This window comes from Schistocerca americana, unplaced genomic scaffold (genome assembly GCF_021461395.2).
Source record: "Schistocerca americana isolate TAMUIC-IGC-003095 unplaced genomic scaffold, iqSchAmer2.1 HiC_scaffold_139, whole genome shotgun sequence".
Lineage (NCBI taxonomy): Eukaryota > Metazoa > Arthropoda > Insecta > Orthoptera > Acrididae > Schistocerca > Schistocerca americana.
Genome location: NW_025725470.1, coordinates 119,259 through 137,981, shown reverse-complemented (window position 1 = coordinate 137,981; position 18,723 = coordinate 119,259). Strand labels below are relative to the sequence as shown.

Sequence of the window (18,723 nt, the reverse complement as noted above, 5' to 3'; positions counted from 1 at the left end):
TGGGCTGGACTTACAAGATACCTGGTGCTCACTTCGCCCGCAGGTGACCGGATATACGTATGTTACCGCTGCCTCCGCTAGTCGTCTGGATAGGTTCTATGTATCTAAAGACATTTTAAGCGCTGCCAGGGATTGTGAAATATGGCCTGTTAATTTTAGCGACCACTGTGCGTATCACATCACGCTTCGGCACGTTTCGCAGAAAACCTTTTTGGGTCGAGGCGTATGGCACCTGAACGTCGCACTGTTGGACGACGGCGACCTGAAGAAGGATCTCATTGCAACGTGGCAATGGTGCCTCCAGCGACGACAAAGGTATAGGGAGCGTGTTCATTGGTGGACAGAGCTAGTTAAACCGCACATAAAGAAATGTATTTGTCAGTTTGCCAGGGCCAAGGCGTACTGGAAGAAACAGACGTTGGAATTTTATTTTACCGCTCTCCGCCAGTTGTACAACGATTCCTCTGCACTGCCTGGCAATCTCCTTCGCATTAAACGTACCAAAGCCAAAATCACCGCATTGGTTCGTGAGTCTCTGGCAGGAGCCCAAGTCAGGGCACGCGCTTTCGATGACACCTTTAACGAGTCAGCGTCCTTGTACCACGTCATACGGGATGCTAAAAGATGCAGACAAAAAATCATTACTCAACTGACAGATGACGATGGTCGTGTTTATGATGAGCAAGGCGAGCTTAAGGCTTTTATTCGGAATCATTTCCGGCAACTTTACTCATTGCCTGACACAGATGTAGAGGCGGGAGAGGAATTTTTGTCTAACATTACGGCATCGGTGGATCCGGACGACCACGCACAGCTCCTGGCAAACATAACTAACTTCGAAGTGAAGTCAATCATTACGTCTGCGGCGAAAGGAAAAGCTGCAGGATCAGACGGTTTGCCGGTTGAATTTTATCTTCGGTATTGGGATGTTTTCGGCGACGAACTGACTATCATGTATAATGAACTGTTAACGCATACTGCTTTTCCATCGCAGTTCACTGAGGGTCTGATAGTCTTAGTCTCCAAACCGTCACCAGGGACTTCACTCAATACCTTACGACCAATCACCCTACTCAATGCAGATTTCAAAATCTTTACTCGGATTCTGAATGCTAGACTCAAGCCAGTCCTTAGTAAAGTGCTTGGTTCATACCACATGAACGTAGTTACTGGTCGATCGATGATAGACGCCCTGTGCGAATACCGAGATATTGCATATTTGACTTGGATTTGCAAGACCACGTTGGCAATAGTCTTTTTTGACTTCGACAAGGCATTTGATCGGACTACCCATGGATTTCTCTTCAGAACGCTGGACAAACTGGGTTTCAACCAGCATTTCGTACAGATAATCAGGAACTGTATCTGCAATACGTCTTCCCGCGTGAAATTCAACGGCCAGTTAACAGCCCCTGTGCCCATTCAACAAGGTTTGCGACAAGGGTGCCCGCTTTCCACGACTCTTTTCGCCATTGCTATAGAGCCACTACTGAAAACATTTTGCGTCACCTTACCGGGTCTTCAAACGCTGAATACCAAGACCGTCTGTCATGCCTATGCGGACGATGTCAGCGTCCTTATCAACAACGACGAAGAGTTCGATACCGTGCGGCGGCTTGTCCACCGGTATGCCAGCGCCTGCGGTGCACGCCTTAACGAACGGAAATCCAAAGTCTTGCATTTAGGTCCGCAGGCTCGATTCGCGGACACCGTTTGGTTAGAGGCAACCAACCAGCTCAAGAACCTTGGTTTGATTCTCACTCCGAATCCACGGGAAATGGTAAGAGTGAATTGGGAACAGAAGCTCAACGTCCTTCGAGCTTTGATTCGTGAGCACAATATGCGGTGTTTAGACAGGATTCAGAGAGCACATTTCGTCAATTATTATGTTCTCAGCAAGATTTACCATGTTGCCGCTGTTCTCCCTATTCCTCCTGATATTGCAAATAGAATATTAGCCCTTGCAGGCTGGTACATTTGGCGAGGTAATATTTTTAAAGTCGCTTTCAAGGCTACCGCTTTACCTCGGTATAAAGGTGGTTTAGCTCTTAAAAATGTTGAATTACAGTGCTTAGCGATTTTTCTAGCTCGAACGACAAGGATCTTACGAAATAGTCAGACAGGTCTTACAGCACGTCTCTTCCAGCAGTTACGACCACCGGATATGACGCCGCCGATAAATGTTGGACATATCCATCCCGAGCTCGTTCATATTCGCCGATATTACGTGGAGTCCAGCTATGTACATCAACACCTGCAACCACTCACTGCTGCTGCTGTCTACAGTGTATTTACGAATCGGCAACAGAATAACTCCATAGAAATGAAGTATCCTGGCAAGGACTGGCGACAAATTTGGGTGAATATCAGCACTCCTCTCCTTCACTTCCGAGTTCGTTCCGTGTGGTATGATGTGGTGAACGAGGTGATACCCACGGGGGAGAAATTGTGTAAGATCCAACTTCGGCCTACTCTGACTTGCGACGCATGTGGCCATGTGGAAACATTGCCACACATATTAAACTGCAGAGATCAGACGCAAATCTGGAATTGGACGAGAATGAAACTGGCTCTTATTAATAGAACGACGCCATCCGCAATACAACTGCAAGATATATTCCAACCGGACTGGAAATTATTTCCGAAATCTGAAAATAATAGCTATACCTGGTTAATTGGACAGTACCTATATTATATGCTGACGACTAAAACGCCTACACTTTCTGATTTTCATATGTATCTTATTGCCGAATATTACGCGATCAAACGATTACGGAAATATAAAGAAAAGTTTCAGAATTTTCTCACCGTTGCTTTGAATGATGGGAAGCTTTAAGTGTGCGAACCAATGGGTACGATCATAGCTTTTTTTAAATTTATTTCTTCTCTTATCTGGGTATCTCATTGTCAGTTTTCAGGACTCCATTGCTTCATAGGTTGTACAATGTGGGCACCTAAGGTCAACGAGAAGCAGCATGCAACAGGATGCCAAACTTGTGAAGCCAGTATTTATTTCTGTTTTTACTTTACTCAGAAGACAAGTATAGTTTAATTTGACGAAGTTTAACAGACGGGGCAGTATTTCTTTCTAGATACCCATTTTTCCTCTATACGGAACTTTATTTCTATTATTATTTACGATGCTGACAGAGAAACCTCTGATCTTGTTGTTTTTGTCTCCACTAACTCAAGGAACATACTAGTAACCAGTTACTTTCGCTAATAACTCCAAGAAAACACCACGGCGGTAATCTCGGCGAACTTACTCTCAACGCTAAGAGATGACGACTTTGAATCATGCCTTCAGGAAACTGAATCATCGACGAATGCAGAACGACACGGAAACATTATGCTATTATTACGTGAAGACGAGCTTGAGACGTAGTGATCCTGAGATCTACCACCACAAAAAAAAAAAAAAAAAAAAAAAAAAAGTTAAAAAAAAATAAAATAAATTATACACTACTATAGCGCAGAAGCTGGCCGAAGAAGGCACACAAAGGTGAGCGTATGGATGGGCTGTGTGGGGAGAAGGGAGGCCCACAAAAAAAAAAAAAAAAAAAAAATAAAATAAAAAAAAAAAAAAAAAAAAAAAGGGGTATGATTCCTGCTTAGGGTGCAGGAGGTCCCGGGTTCAAATCCCGGACGAGCCCTAGCGTTTTGTGCAAACTGGTCACACGTAGTTGGCCGAGTCAGCGCAAAAAGCTGCCCGTCAGTGTAAAGTGAATTTCATATTTGGTGTATAGAAATGACCGTCTGGTCCGACGTATGAAGGTGATTGCCAAGGTTTAGGTACAGAAAGTGGCAAATGCTTGTTGGTATGTCTTGTTTAAAGTGATGAAAAAGTGTTTCCGCCCGGGATCGAACCGGGGACCTTCTGCGTGTTAGGCAGACGTGATAACCGCTACACCACGGAAACTACTGCTTTCGTTGTTGCTTCTCAGAGAACTTGTAGCAAGTTTGCCATCGTAACTTAAAAATTCAATAAATGCGGCACTTGCATGACGAAGGTACATGCAGCAGATCCACACACGACGTGGCTCACTGGAGTAGTATGCGACATAGGCAGGAAAATACTGTTCCCGCCCGGGATCGAACCGGGGACCTTCTGCGTGTGAAGCAGACGTGATAACCGCTACACTACGGAAACGACGGACACGAGCTGTCCATCCTTGTACACTCGAAGGGCCTCAGCCTTTCAGCAAAAACAATCACCTCCTTAGCAGCAGGCAGTGCGCACCCAGCGGCAGCTCTACATGAAGATGCCAACAGCCCTGGAAGGCCGCCGACCGCGGGCCACGGCACCCCCAAGAACGGCGCTGCCCATGACCCACTGTGTCGCTACACAGTCTGTCGAAGAACAGCACTGCCGGCAGAAAGCACCTTCCCCATTCCGCCAGCCGCACCAGATTCGAAGAGCACCCTGGACGACTTCGAGGGATGCAGTTTGCTGAAATAAATTGGCATTCGCCGTGTCACAGGGCTCGTTGGTCTAGGGGTCGTCAGCCGGCGGACGCGGTAGAGGTCGGACGTGCTGTGCTGCGCGCCGCGCCGTCGCTGTTTACGTGTGGTGAGTCGCTGCGCTTGCTTCAGTGTCTACCAGTGTTTTGGTGTGATCTGCAAATGAACTCGATTTCGTGATGTCTCAACCGAGTAGGAAAGACACACTGAAGTTTACTTTTGACAGAAATTTTGTCCGACCTAAATCTTTTGAAGTTGAGCAATGGTTAGAAGATGAAGTAAAGATAGGACTTGAGGACATAATCGGGATACATCTTTCGATTGTCAGTAGCACCGTTTTCGTTAAATTAGCTCGATCAGAGATGGGTGAGAAAATCGTTGAATCTTGTGGTGGTATCCTAAAGTTTAAACATAGTGATGGAAATGTGGGAGAAGTTGCTGTTTCGCATGTCGGCCTAGGAATACGGACTGTTAGAATTTTTGAACTTCCATTTGAAATAACCAGTTAACAGATCAACGCAGTGCTCTGTCCATACGGTAAAATCATAAGCAATATTGCGGAACGTTGGTCTAGTGCACATAAGTTCCCGGTTCTTAATGGGTTGCGGCAATTGAAAATCGAGCTGCAGAAGCACATCCCGTCTTATGTAAACGTATGCGGGTATCGTGCGATAGTCATGTACGATGATCAGCCTCGAACGTGTGCCGCATGCAACTCGACGGGTCACGTGCGTGCCGAATGCATGCAGAGGCGAGTGGCGCAGCTGCCTGCCGGCGAGGCTGCCAGGCCCCCCGCGATGACATCACTGCCTGTGACGTACGTCGCCGCAGCGCGTGGGCTTCCGGATATATCCACGGTCACCGAAGTCAGTGAAAATACTGTAGTGCCTGCGACAGTGACGCGAATGGAGACTGTTGCAACGCCGGAAGAGACCCCACCTAAACCCATAGAAATATCGCCGTCCGTCGTAGTCACAGAAGAACAGGCATCCGACATGCAAACGGCTGCGTCCCCATCGGCCGCTGCTACTCCGCGGGGGGAATCTCCAGCAGGTTCCGATCAAGGCCCACAAAATCGTACGTCTCCCAGAAAAACTAAAAAACGGAGAGTTGCCCGCCAGGGTGCAGACCAGATGGCACCGGTTCTGCGCGAAAAGGCTAAACAGATAGGTGAACAACTCAGTGACAAAGCATCTGATAGCACAAACCGTGATCATCCCTCAGCCAGTTTACCATCAGTCATTGACCATGTCTCAGATGCTCTACCTCTGAACCCCGAAAAGTCAACTCAACTCCGAGCCGACTGTGATGTCCGCATGGTCCAACTCTATCCTGCTCACGAGTCGGTAACGCCCTCGACACAGCCACCGCCAACTAGTTGGGCAGACGATACAGAATCCACTGCCGACGTCGACAGTATGGATACTTCCGAAGCGGTGACAGCCGTAACTTCAGTCTCCAAAGACGACGATGTTAATGAGAAAGCTAACGCCTCGACAGAGTCTACCGCGCAAAAAGAACGCACGACTGCTCCCTTCTCAAACGGAGAATATTTTTAACTCTGCCTTTAAAGTGACTGTCAATACATGTTTTTGTTATCTGGAATTGCTTCCAAAGTGCTTTTACGACGTGACTTGTATTTCCAGCGTTATTACTGTTTGATATCGGACTGGTTTTAGGTCTTGTTCCTGTTTAGTCCACCACAATTCCGCCACAGGCCTATCGACTTGCTACTCTCAATATTAATAAGATACGCAGCGCTCTTAAACTACAACATTTAAAAGACTTTTTATATGCAGCTGATGTAGACATTTTGTTTGTACAAGAAGTAGCAGACATCGGACTTGATTGCATACCAGGTTATAATGTCATCACTAATCCTGGGGCAGGTTGCGAATTAGGTACAGCTTTTATTGTGAAGGAAGGTATCATTATTCATGACGTCGCGAAACTGCCGAACAGTAGGGGCATTGCGGGCACTTTTTATAACAACAGACTAATTAATGTATATGCCCCATCCGGTTCCAGTAATAGACGTCAAAGAGCAGAATTCTTTAAAGAAGAAATAGTTCCTCTCTTTGGCGTCCGCCACGACAATGTCATCTTCGGAGGCGACTTTAACTGTGTCATCAGTGCAAAGGACCAAACTCCCAATCTTAACAAATCACTTGAACTGGAACGAATTGTACGGGACTTGCGCTTAGTTGACTCTTGGGAGCTCAAGCATGGGGCAGCACCTGGGTTTACCCATATCACGACCCATTCGGCAAGCCGTCTCGATCGCATTTATGTCACACCCACTTTGAGGAATAACATTCTGCAGTCAGAAGTATGGCCAGTGGCGTTCTCAGATCATGCTGCATACATCTGTACTATCACTCTCGTCCGACAACGGACGTGTCGATACAGGGGCCTGTGGAAATTAAATGTTTCACATCTACAAGACTCGGCGTGTCAAGAAGCCTTCCTCAATACCTGGCGAGAATGTGAGCACAGATTTGCCTCTTATAATTCGGCCATTGATTGGTGGCTCAGGTGCGCCAAACCTAAAATTAGGTGGTGTTTCATGAACTACGCACGGGAAAAGGGCTTTTGGCTTCAAAGGACGATCAATTTCTATTTTCATTGTCTGCGGGAACTGTATATGCTCGGCACTTCGGCTGTCGAGAATTGTCAACGAATTAAGAAAATCCAGGCCAAAATCCTAACCCTAAGGAGGACGCAGCTAGAAGGCTACAAAGTCAGGTCACGGGTCCAGACTACTGTACACCAAGAACTCACCTCAGTCTACCATATGATCCAAGAAAGTAGGAAAGGGTCCCGTAAAATACTGACGGAGTTAATTGCTGAGGATGGCGCAACGCTGACTACGCACAACGAGATTAAAGCGGCGGTGCTAAACTACTTCACCACCTTGATGTCCAATAAAGAAGTTAACGTGCAAGCGCAGGATGCTCTTTTGAATAATTTGCGCAACAGAGTCAGTCTCGTGGACGCGGAAAAGCTATTAGACGTGGCAACCGAAGAAGACGTGGAATATGTACTCTGGGAAAGTGCCAAGAATAAATCCCCCGGACCTGACGGAATTCCCGCCGAATTCTATCAAAAATTCTGGAACACCATAAAGGCGAAGATCACTTGCATCTGTAACGAACTTCTAGACCACAACAACGTGATCCCCACCAGCTTCTGTGAAGGCATTGTCGTTCTAATTAAAAAAAACTCAGGCAGAGCAAACGTAAAAAAACTATGACCGATAACGCTGCTCAACAGCGACTATAAAATCTTTGCGAGACTTTTGGCCCACAGGCTTAAATCTACCATGACCAGTATCATTGGCCCTTACCAGACCAGTGTGGGAAAGGATCGGAAAATTCAACAGACTTTGTGCGACTACCGTGATTTAATCTCCATTGCGGAAGTCTGTAAGCTGAAATGTGCCATCATGTCTTTGGACTTCGACAAAGCCTTTGACAGGGTCAACCACCAGTATCTCTTTCGTACCATGTATGCGATGGGCTTTCCACCTGGGTTCGTCGCAATTATACAACAGATGGTAGCGAATAATTTATCCAGAGTCATCATCAATGGCCAACCTACCCGAGCGATAGAGATAGCCAGTTCCGTCAGGCAGGGCTGCCCAATGTCTATGGCGCTTTTTGCGATTGCCATTGAGCCTTTGTTAGCTACCCTGACGCAAAGTTTACAGGGCGTCGTCATACATGGCTCCCGAGTAGTGTGCAAGGCGTATGCAGACGATGTCGGTTTCCTTGTACTAAATAGAACTGAAGTGGAGACCGCACTACAGCTAGTCAGGCAATATGAGCAAGCGTCGGGTGCACAACTAAACTGGACAAAGTCTGGAATATTCAATATTGGCCGCGGCCTAGGATCGCACCCTCACGGACAACTACGTCAGCTGAAGATCTTCAAGTGTCTTGGAATTGATTTTCAGAGTAACATTCGGCACACCATTGCAACCAACTATAGAAAGCTTCTACGGACTATTCGTGCCAGCATACGAGAACACAGTGTACGAAAACTAAATGAAATTCAGAAAGTAACGGTCGCAAATGTATACCTCACCTCGAAACTCAATTATATCGCTCAAGTTTTACCAATGTCTACACTCACTGCAAAACGAATTATGTCAGCTTTAGGACAGTTTGTCAGCCATCACCACATTTTTAAAGTCCAGTTTGACACCTTAACGCTTGCCACAAAAAATGGTGGCTTAAATCTTGTCGATGTTGGAAAGAAGGCGCAAGCTTTATACATATCAAAAACTTTCCACCAATGGAAACACTCAGCTGATAGTCTCGCTGCTCACCTGCTTACTGAGATAGCTCCCGCCGACCTCAGTCCACCAATCACGGTGCAACATATTCCAAACGGACTTTACCACTTAAAATGGTTTTTACTGGGGTACAGTTATGTACAAACAAGGATCCCCGAACAGGAAATGAAGACAGTGAAACACGTTTACCAGGAACTTCTAAAAGATAAGAAGAAAAATAACATCGAAGAAAAATACAACCTTTTCGACTGGAAGGTAATCTGGGAGAACATCCATTGTCCGTACTTGCCGTCAACAATGAAAGCCACTTGGTATTTCGGAGTTAACAGAAAATTGGCCACTAACTCCAAACTACATAACATACACCTCGCAGAATCACCTTTGTGCACAACGTGTAATTTAATAGATACTGATGAACACAGGTTTGTGTGCGACAACGTAAAAGATATATGGGAATATATCACGAACAAGTTAGCACTCATCAGTCGAACATCGCCCAGATACATAACCCCTGCTGCCTTTCTGACGCCGGACGATACCCCGTACCCACGGACGAGAAGGAACGCTCTAAACTGGTTAAAAGCCGCTACTGTACATTACTTATTTACAAAAGCAGGAAAGAGTAAAGAAGACTTCTGGGTCTATCTTACAACTCACCACCATATACTAATGAAAACGAAAAACTATAAGGATAACTTCGCCAACTACCTGCTCAAAACTATAACGTAAAAAAAAAAGTGACTGCTAGATCAATTGATTGAATTTCATGTTACCGAACATTCAGCAGATACTCACTCAAGATAAGACGGACCATCTATACGGCGAATACTACGTCAAGTTGACCGAACCACGAGTTCCAAACACCTCTGAAGTAATCGATTGGCAAGATTTCAAGCTTCATTTTGTAAGAAGAAGAAAATTCAGTTTTCTGTTTTCGAGAAATAATTTAGTTCTCTTTCCATTTCGCAGAGTTCCAAACAAAGCTTTTCTGTTTTCGAAGAAATGGATTTTCACTTTCCTTTTAACTTCTTTGACGTTTTCTGTTACCACGAGGCAATGGAGCCGCAATAAATTTCAGTTCCTATTTACTTCCTATGGATGCTTGTATCTGAACGACGCATGTAATCCACAACGTTTTTCATTTTCCTTAAATTAAAGGCCCTTGATGCCGCGCCGACGAAGGCGACTAAATGGCGAGCAGAAGGACGGGCTATAAGGGGTGGATGGAGGCCCGAAAAAAAAAAAAAAAAAAAAAAAAAAAAAAAAAAAAATGTATAAGGCATCGGTCTCCTAAACCGGGGATTGTGGGTTCGAGTCCCACCAGAGGTACAAAAAAAAAAAAAAAAAGAAAGGGGTATGATTCCTGCTTAGGGTGCAGGAGGTCCCGGGTTCAAATCCCGGACGAGCCCTAGCGTTTTGTGCAAACTGGTCGCACGTAGTTGGCCGAGTCAGCGCAAAAAGCTGCCCGTCAGTGTAAAGTGAATTTCATATTTGGTGTAAAGAAATGACCGTCTGGTCCGACGTATGAAGGTGATTGCCAAGGTTTAGGTACAGAACGTGGCAAATGCTTGTCGGTATGTCTTGTTAAAAGTGATGAAAAAGTGCTTCCGCCCGGGATCGAACCGGGTACCTTCTGCGTGTTAGGCAGACGTGATAACCGCTACACCACGGAAACTACTGCTTTCGTTGTTGCTTCTCAGAGAACTTGTAGCAAGTTTGCCATCGTAACTTAAAAATTCAATAAATGCGGCACTTGCATGACGAAGGTACATGCAGCAGATCCACACACGACGTGGCTCACTGGAGTAGTATGCGACATAGGCAGGAAAATACTGTTCCCGCCCGGGATCGAACCGGGGACCTTCTGCGTGTGAAGCAGACGTGATAACCGCTACACTACGGAAACGACGGACACGAGCTGTCCATCCTTGTACACTCGAAGGGCCTCAGCCTTTCAGCAAAAACAATCACCTCCTTAGCAGCAGGCAGTGCGCACCCAGCGGCAGCTCTACATGAAGATGCCAACAGCCCTGGAAGGCCGCCGACCGCGGGCCACGGCACCCCCAAGAACGGCGCTGCCCATGACCCACTGTGTCGCTACACAGTCTGTCGAAGAACAGCACTGCCGGCAGAAAGCACCTTCCCCATTCCGCCAGCCGCACCAGATTCGAAGAGCACCCTGGACGACTTCGAGGGATGCAGTTTGCTGAAATAATTGGCGTTCACGCTGTCACAGGGCTCGTTGGTCTCAGTGCGGCTCTCGCAGCCGAGCGAAGCAGACGTGCGGTGTGTGCTCTCCGCTGTCAGAGAGAGCCCGCGCGCCTTGTTTACTTCTTCGGCCGACACTAACGTGACGCCGTAGCGCTACAAGACCATGGCAAACCAATACAGAAGATCAACCTTGAAATTCACATTTCGGAACGACTTTACCCGACCAAAGGCGCTCGAAGTCGAACGCTTTTTAAAAGAGGAAGCCAAGATCCCGGCTGCCGACATTGTCGGCATTCATTTTTCGATCGTCAGTAGCACGGTCTACGTAAAGCTCATAAACGAAACTACATGCGACAAGGTGCTTCGTGAGATGAAACAAGAACTCCGCTTCTGCCACGCATATGGCAATGTTGGCAACGTCGAGGTTGGCCATGCCGCAATGGGACTGCGGACTATCCGCATATTCGAACTTCCATTTGATCTCCCGGCGGCAGAAGTTGTAGCGGCGCTCCGCCTCTACGGCACGGTACAGGAACACGTGGCTGAAAAATGGACCCAGTTTAAGACGTATCCCGTACTCAATGGAGTACGCCAAGTGCGCATAGATCTCCAACGACACGTGCCATCCTATCTACAGATAGGAGGATGCCGGGCCATAGTTATTTATGACGGCCAGCCGAAGGCGTGTTCCGGATGCGGCAAAGAAGGACACCTTCGTTCCGAGTGCCTCCAGCGTCGGATCACACAACTCCCACCGAAGGACGTTGCACCACCAGCGGCGAAGACTGTTCTACCCGTGACTTACGCGGCGGCGCTCACGACGTTCTCCACACAACAGACACGACCGACCGCTTCAGCGGTACAAGAATCACTTTCCACGGACAAAAACCTGGATGATCCGCCGACCTGGCCAGTGGTGGAAAATAGTACTACGACTCTGGAGCTACCGAACGCGACAGACATTGACGCCGGCAAGATGGCAATTGATTCCCTTATTGTACCGACCGAAGCGTTTGTTCCGGCGGAGCGTGAGTCAGTGCCGTCTTCTGACAATGAAGGCCATGTACGGAAACAGCGATCACCGAAACGCCGAAAGCGCCGTCGTCGGACCGTGTCGGAACACAGCGGTTCGCATTCGGCCGGGGAAGAACAACTGACCCCTCAAGAAGCCAGCCGCGAAGTTGGGGCTGTTTCCACTGACTCCAACCTTGCAGAACAGACAGAAAAACATGCAGCTTTCAAACATCAGCCCATTGACAGAAACAGTGAGCAGCGGGAAGGTACCGGTGCAGGCAGCGAAGTCGCCCGGTCCCTTACTACCAAACATTCCGAGGCTATGGAACATGAACAGACATCCGCGCCCGCTTCGTGGGCCGAGGACGTCGAGACACAAGATCCCGACCCGCGGCCAGCTCAGGCGCCGCCGGATCATGCAGCATAAGCAGCACAAGGAGGACCGCGTTTGGCGGGGGGTGACATCACTTCCGATGTTCGCTTCTCTCCAACTTCAACATGGATAACCTCGCCCAAACAACGCGTTGCCAGGCTTACCGCCTGGCGACAATGAATATCAACATGATCAGTTCTCCTGTCAAGATCCAACTTTTGAAAGAAACCATACGAGCCATGGGAGTTGACTTTGCTTTCCTACAAGAAGTGAAAACGACTGCACTCCCGCACTTTTACGGTTACGCCACACATGTGACGCCCGGTAGCCCTGCAGACACCGGAGTGGCGATATTAGTGCGTGAAGGTATTGAAGTTACCGACGTCACGTTTCTTCCCTCCGCGCGAGGAATAGCATTTACGGCACTCAACACCCGATTCATTAATGTTTACGCGCCGTCGGGTACCACAAGACGTCACGACCGCGCCAGATTCTACTCCACAGATGTCGCTCCCCTTTTCCTTGGACGATACGACCACAGCGTCTTCGCCGGCGATTTTAATTGCGTACTTCATCCCAAGGACCAAATCCCACATTACATGCCTTGTCCGGAACTGGGTGCGATGATCCAAGAACTTCACTTTTGCGACACGTGGGAAAAAGTCCACGGTAACCGCTCTGGCCACACTCATCTTACCAGTCATTCGGCCAGCCGACTTGACCGCATATATGTGTCACAAGATCTCACACAAGGTGTGGTGGACGCCGAATTATGGCCTCAAGCCTATTCCGATCACAGTGCCTGTATCTGCACTATACACCTACGCCCCCAACAAGTCTGGCGCAGCAATGGCTTTTGGAAGCTCAACATAACTCATCTCCAGGACCTGGATTGCCGTCGGCAAGTTGCAGCAACGTGGACTGACTGTGAACGCCGCCACCCACGATACACCTCGACCCTGGAGTGGTGGCTCCTCTGTGCCAAACCAGCAATCCGTAGGACACTTATGCGATATGGCAAGGACGTGACTGCGTGGCATCGACAGACCCTCGATTTTTACTACGCGGCACTCAGGGACCTCGACGCCTTACCCCCTTCCCCGGAGAGACAACATGACCAAAGCAGAATCAAGGCTCACATACTATCATTGACGAAGCGTCGACTAGAAGGTGCAGTAGTCCGCTCGCGACGGCACGACCGAACGGTTGCAGAGGAACCCACTATGCACCACGTTGTGGCGGATAAGCGCCGACAACGTCAACATTTAATCACACAACTCAGGACACACGACGGTCGCTTATGTACGACCCAAGCAACCATAGTAAAGGCGGTGGAGGATCATTTTCGTCATCTTTACAAGGAAAGAACCGTCATTGACGAGGCCACTACTGAAGTGTTACAGCAGATAACACGTACTATCGACGAGGCTACCGTGAATGCACTAACAGAGGAAATCTCACTCGAAGAAGTCGAAGACGCCGTGGACAAAGGTGCGGCCAATAAATCTCCTGGACCTGATGGATTGCCCATCGAATTCTACCGGACTTTCCGTGACCTCATGATGCCTCGCTGGGTTATAATGTTTCGCGAACTTATGTCTCCAGACTGTGTTGTGCCGCCAGCGTTTGTAGAAGGTCTCCTCATACCAGTACACAAGCCAGGTGGAGGGCTATCGATTAACGACTATCGGCCGCTTACAATGTTGAACGCCGATTACAAGATTTTCACCAGGATTATGGCGAGCCGTATTAAGACGACTTTGCCGATGATCCTCGCTCCAGAACAGACGTCGCAGGGGGGAGAAGCCAACATACACACGGCCACCGGTGACTGCAGGGACTTAATAGCGATCGCTTCTGCGTGCCGTCTGAGAGCGGCGATCGTCTCCGTCGATTTCAACCGCGCCTTTGATAGAGTGCACCAAAACTTCCTCCTACGAGTGATGGACTGTATGGGATTCCCCCCGGGCCTCATCGACACCCTACGGCGTCTTTGGACCGCAGCCAGCTCACACGTCCAGGTCAATGGAAGGACGGTAGGACCAGTACCCATTAAGAGGTCTCTACGACAGGGTTGTCCCCTTTCTACCTACCTTTACGCAATCGCACTCGAGCCACTCCTAGGGGGCCTTAACCACCGCCTATCTGGTATCACGCTGCGGGACGTCACCTTTCGCTATAGGACATACGCTGACGACCTGCTACTGCTGGTTCGTTCCAATGACGAAGTTCAAAGCGTACTAACCTGGATTGAGCGATACGGACAGGCCGCAGGCAGTCTTCTGAACATCAACAAGTCGGCGGCGTTGGACATTGGGCGTGGTCTCGGACCGGAAGCCCTCGCTCCCCTCCCACCAGTTTCTGATCTGCGATATTTGGGCATCACATTCAAGAAAGATGTACGTCAAACAGCTGCAGCAAACTACCGACGGTTATTACAGATCATACGCGCAATGGTGCGACAGAACCTGCTCCGGGACTTGAATCAGCTACAACGTGTTGAATACTTGAACCTCCACGTAGCTTCCAAACTCAACCACGTGGCACAGGTCCTCCCACTACCGCTGCAGATAGGTCGCCGGCTTCAGGCGGCCTTCAGTTACTACGTTTCCGCAGGTCATATCTTTAAAGTACGATACGACACTCTTACCCTCCCAGTGCACAAAGGAGGGCTGGGATTGGTCAACGTCAGGGCGAGAGCAGCTGCCCTTTACATGAGCAACATGAGGAAACGATGGAAAAGTCAATATACCTCTCTCACGGGTCGTTTACTACAGGTTCTGATGCCAGCCTCTAACGTCCCGCCGGTGTCGGTTGCGCACGTCGCACCACAGCTCTCCCATGTGTCGACCTTCATTCTTGATTACAGCTATGTCAGCTTGAACCTCCCCGCCACACGTCCACCGAAGGCGAAAGATTTTTATACCAACCTTCTGCGGGCTGTTCGCCATAACGTGGTGGAAAACAAGTACCCTACGGTTCACTGGCCAAGAGTGTGGAAAACGATACACCACCACTTTCTGTCATCCACGGTGCGTTCGCAGTGGTATCAGATCGCCAACAAAAAATATGCCACACGCCAGCGACTTCACACTATCGGACTGGCAGACTCCCCTTATTGCCCAGATTGTCACCTTTTGGATACTGATGAACATCGTTTTACTTGCGCATCATCGTCCGGAGTTTGGCGACTAACACAGAAGATACTGGCTTGTTACCTCCGGGTTACACCTGATATGATTGACCCGCAGACCCTACTCTGTCCCGATGAAACTTACTTTCCGGCTGCAAAATATCATGCGCTTACATGGTTCAAGGGACTTACCGTCGCCTACATCTTTAGCGACGGAGAGAAAGAGCAGATTGATTACTGGTGGTTCCTACAAAATGCTCACAATGCCCTCGAACGCACACCGAAATACCGTACGCTCTTCGCAAATTATTTACGCAGCGTTTTCGTTAACCCCCCACTCAGCTAGGGAGTGCCAGGCTGTGGTTAATGTGCTGTGCCGCATCACACTAACGGCTCAACGTTCTGCCTTGTCAGCCATGACCAAAGGAAGAGACAAGCTGCTGCAAGGCTACTGTTTTCCTTGAGGCACTAGCGAAGCAGAGTGCCTCCGTTGCAGATGCCCTTCAAAAGCGCTATTGGAGATTTCAGATAACGATGGCAAGGCTCCAAGTGGAACCAGTTACATTATTGAAGAACCTTTTAGTTAGAATTACATCAGTGGTTTATATTTTTATTTTTTTTTATTACTCTTTTATGCCACCTTTGTTGTTGTAACACTTACTTGTAACACTTAGTTACTAGAATTCTCATTTGTACACGCTCCCTAAATGTAATCATATAAAAAAATAAGAAAAAGTGGAAACGAATAGCCCTAACCTTGATTCCCATACTTCCCCTGGTCTATAGGCAGCTCTCTGGGGTGGGCTTACTCAGGAGCCAACGCCTGAAGTGGATCAGATTTTTTTTTGTTATAGGATGACAAGTGGCGGTGGCACTTAGGTTTCTTTTTTATTTTCTTATTTTTTTATTTATTTATTATTTTAGTTCCATTTTCCTAATGGGCTTTTTAAGGGAAAAAAGTGGTCCAAAAAGGGGGTAGCGTCTAATAAAAAAAAAAAAAAGACCATATTTCGGTCTAAAGTTATGAGTCTGACTAAAAAAAAAAACAAAAAAAAAAACGAAAAAAACAAAAAAAAACAAAAAAAACAAAAAAGAAAAAAAACAAAAAAAAAAATAAAAACAAAAAAAAAGGGGTATGATTCCTGCTTAGGGTGCAGGAGGTCCCGGGTTCAAATCCCGGACGAGCCCTAGCGTTTTGTGCAAACTGGTCGCACGTAGTCGGCTGAGTCAGCGCAAAAAGCTGCCCGTCAGTGTAAAGTGAATTTCATATTTGGTGTAAAGAAATGACCGTCTGGTCCGACGTATGAAGGTGATTGCCAAGGTTTAGGTACAGAACGTGGCAAAGGCTTGTCGGTATGTCTTGTTTTAAAGTGTTGAAAAAGTGTTTCCACCCGGGATCGAACCGGGGACCTTCTGCCTGTTAGGCAGACGTGATAACCGCTACACCACGGAAACTACTGCTTTCGTTGTTGCTTCTCAGAGAACTTGTAGCAAGTTTGCCATCGTAACTTAAAAATTCAATAAATGCGGCACTTGCATGACGAAGGTACATGCAGCAGATCCACACACGACGTGGCTCACTGGAGTAGTATGCGACATAGGCAGGAAAATACTGTTTCCCGCCCGGGATCGAATCGGGGACCTTCTGCGTGTGAAGCAGACGTGATAACCGCTACCCTACGGAAACGGCGGACACGAGCTGTCCATCCTTGTACACTCGAAGGGCCTCAGCCTTTCTCCCGTCCGCGCATGCACACACCATAGTTCTTTTGACAGCCTGAAACCCATCGCAGCCGAGGGCTCAACAAGTATTCGGGGTGCTCGAGAGGGTGTCTGTCGTAGCATCCCGAACGAGATAGCGGCGTTTCGCGCAGTCGTTATTGCAAGTCACATCAGCAAAAACAATCACCTCCTTAGCAGCAGGCAGTGCGCACCCAGCGGCAGCTCTACATGAAGATGCCAATAGCCCTGGAAGGCCGCCGAACGCGGGCCACGGCACCCCCAAGAACGGCGCTGCCCATGACCCACTGTGTCGCTACACAGTCTGTCGAAGAACAGCACTGCCGGCAGAAAGCACCTTCCCCATTCCGCCAGCCGCACCAGATTCGAAGAGCACCCTGGACGACTTCGAGGGATGCAGTTTTGCTGAAATAATTGGCGTTTCACGCTGTCACAGGGCTCGTTGGTCTAGGGGCATTCCCTCGCGGGCAGCCGTGCGGTGCGGACGTACGGAGCGGCTGGTCGTGTTTACTTCGTCGCTGCCGGCGGCGGTCGCTGTGCATGGTGAGTGCGCGCTTACAGCGATAACACTACCCTCGGTAATGAATACACGAATGCAATCATGACTCAACCAGAACGGAAAGACACACTTAAGTTGACCTTCGACCCGAAATTTGCCAGACCAAAATCCTTTGAGGTAGAACTATTTGTGCGAGATGTTATGAAATTAACGCTTGATGATTTAATTGGCATTCACTTATCGATCGTTAGTAGTACCGTTTACTTGAAATTGGTGACGCCTGAACGATGTGAACAAATTGTTGCGTCTTGTGGTGGATCTCTTAGGTTCAAACATTCAGACGGAAACGTTGGCGAGGTGCGACTAACGCAAGCCGGCTTGGGATTGCGAACCATCAGAATATTTGAACTGCCCTTCGAAGTAACTGCCGAGCAGATTAACGCCAAACTACGGGAATATGGTTCGGTAATAAGCAACGTTGCTGAGAAATGGTCAGGGCAACATATATTCCCAGTATTAAACGGTGTGCGGCAAGTAAAACTCGAATTGCTGAAGCATATTCCATCTTACATCATTGTCAGTGGGTACAGGGCCATAGTAATTTATGACGGGCAACCACGGACATGCACGGGATGTGGCTCTACAGCACACGTCCGCGCTCAGTGTCTTCAGAGGCGCGTAGCGCAGATCCCGACTGGCGAGCGTGAGCAGCCTGGCCCCAGTTCTACGTTGCCGATCACTTACGTAGCCGCCGCCCGTGTAAACACCGCTCCAGAACTCAACGTCGATTTCACCCTAGATGCATACACTGATCACAACGAGGAGAACATACCAATGGAGACGAGTAATGTACCGGGAACCCTCGGAGCTTCCTTACAGGAAGTTAAGGAGGGAAGTAAGGAGACGCAGAGTGGCAGCCAGGTCTGTAACGTCTTCGAACAGCCGCAAGCGGCGGAAGTTTTTCCCATGGCCGAAAACTGTGCCACTCAGGAGAA

The 18,723-nt window shown here is 48.3% G+C and overlaps 5 non-coding genes across 5 annotated transcripts; all 5 read right to left on the bottom strand.

The window, feature by feature from the left end:
* Window positions 1-3,846: 3,846 nt before the first annotated feature.
* On the bottom strand, window positions 3,847-3,919 carry Trnav-aac. Its single transcript has one exon. It is a non-coding gene; the product is annotated as a tRNA-Val (tRNA).
* Window positions 3,920-4,077: 158 nt separating this feature from the next.
* Trnav-cac lies at window positions 4,078-4,150 on the bottom strand. The gene has a single exon. It is a non-coding gene; the product is annotated as a tRNA-Val (tRNA).
* Window positions 4,151-10,360: 6,210 nt separating this feature from the next.
* Trnav-aac lies at window positions 10,361-10,433 on the bottom strand. Its single transcript has one exon. It is a non-coding gene; the product is annotated as a tRNA-Val (tRNA).
* Window positions 10,434-10,591: 158 nt separating this feature from the next.
* Window positions 10,592-10,664, bottom strand: Trnav-cac. Its single transcript has one exon. It is a non-coding gene; the product is annotated as a tRNA-Val (tRNA).
* Window positions 10,665-16,871: 6,207 nt separating this feature from the next.
* On the bottom strand, window positions 16,872-16,944 carry Trnav-aac. The gene has a single exon. It is a non-coding gene; the product is annotated as a tRNA-Val (tRNA).
* Window positions 16,945-18,723: the final 1,779 nt, after the last annotated feature.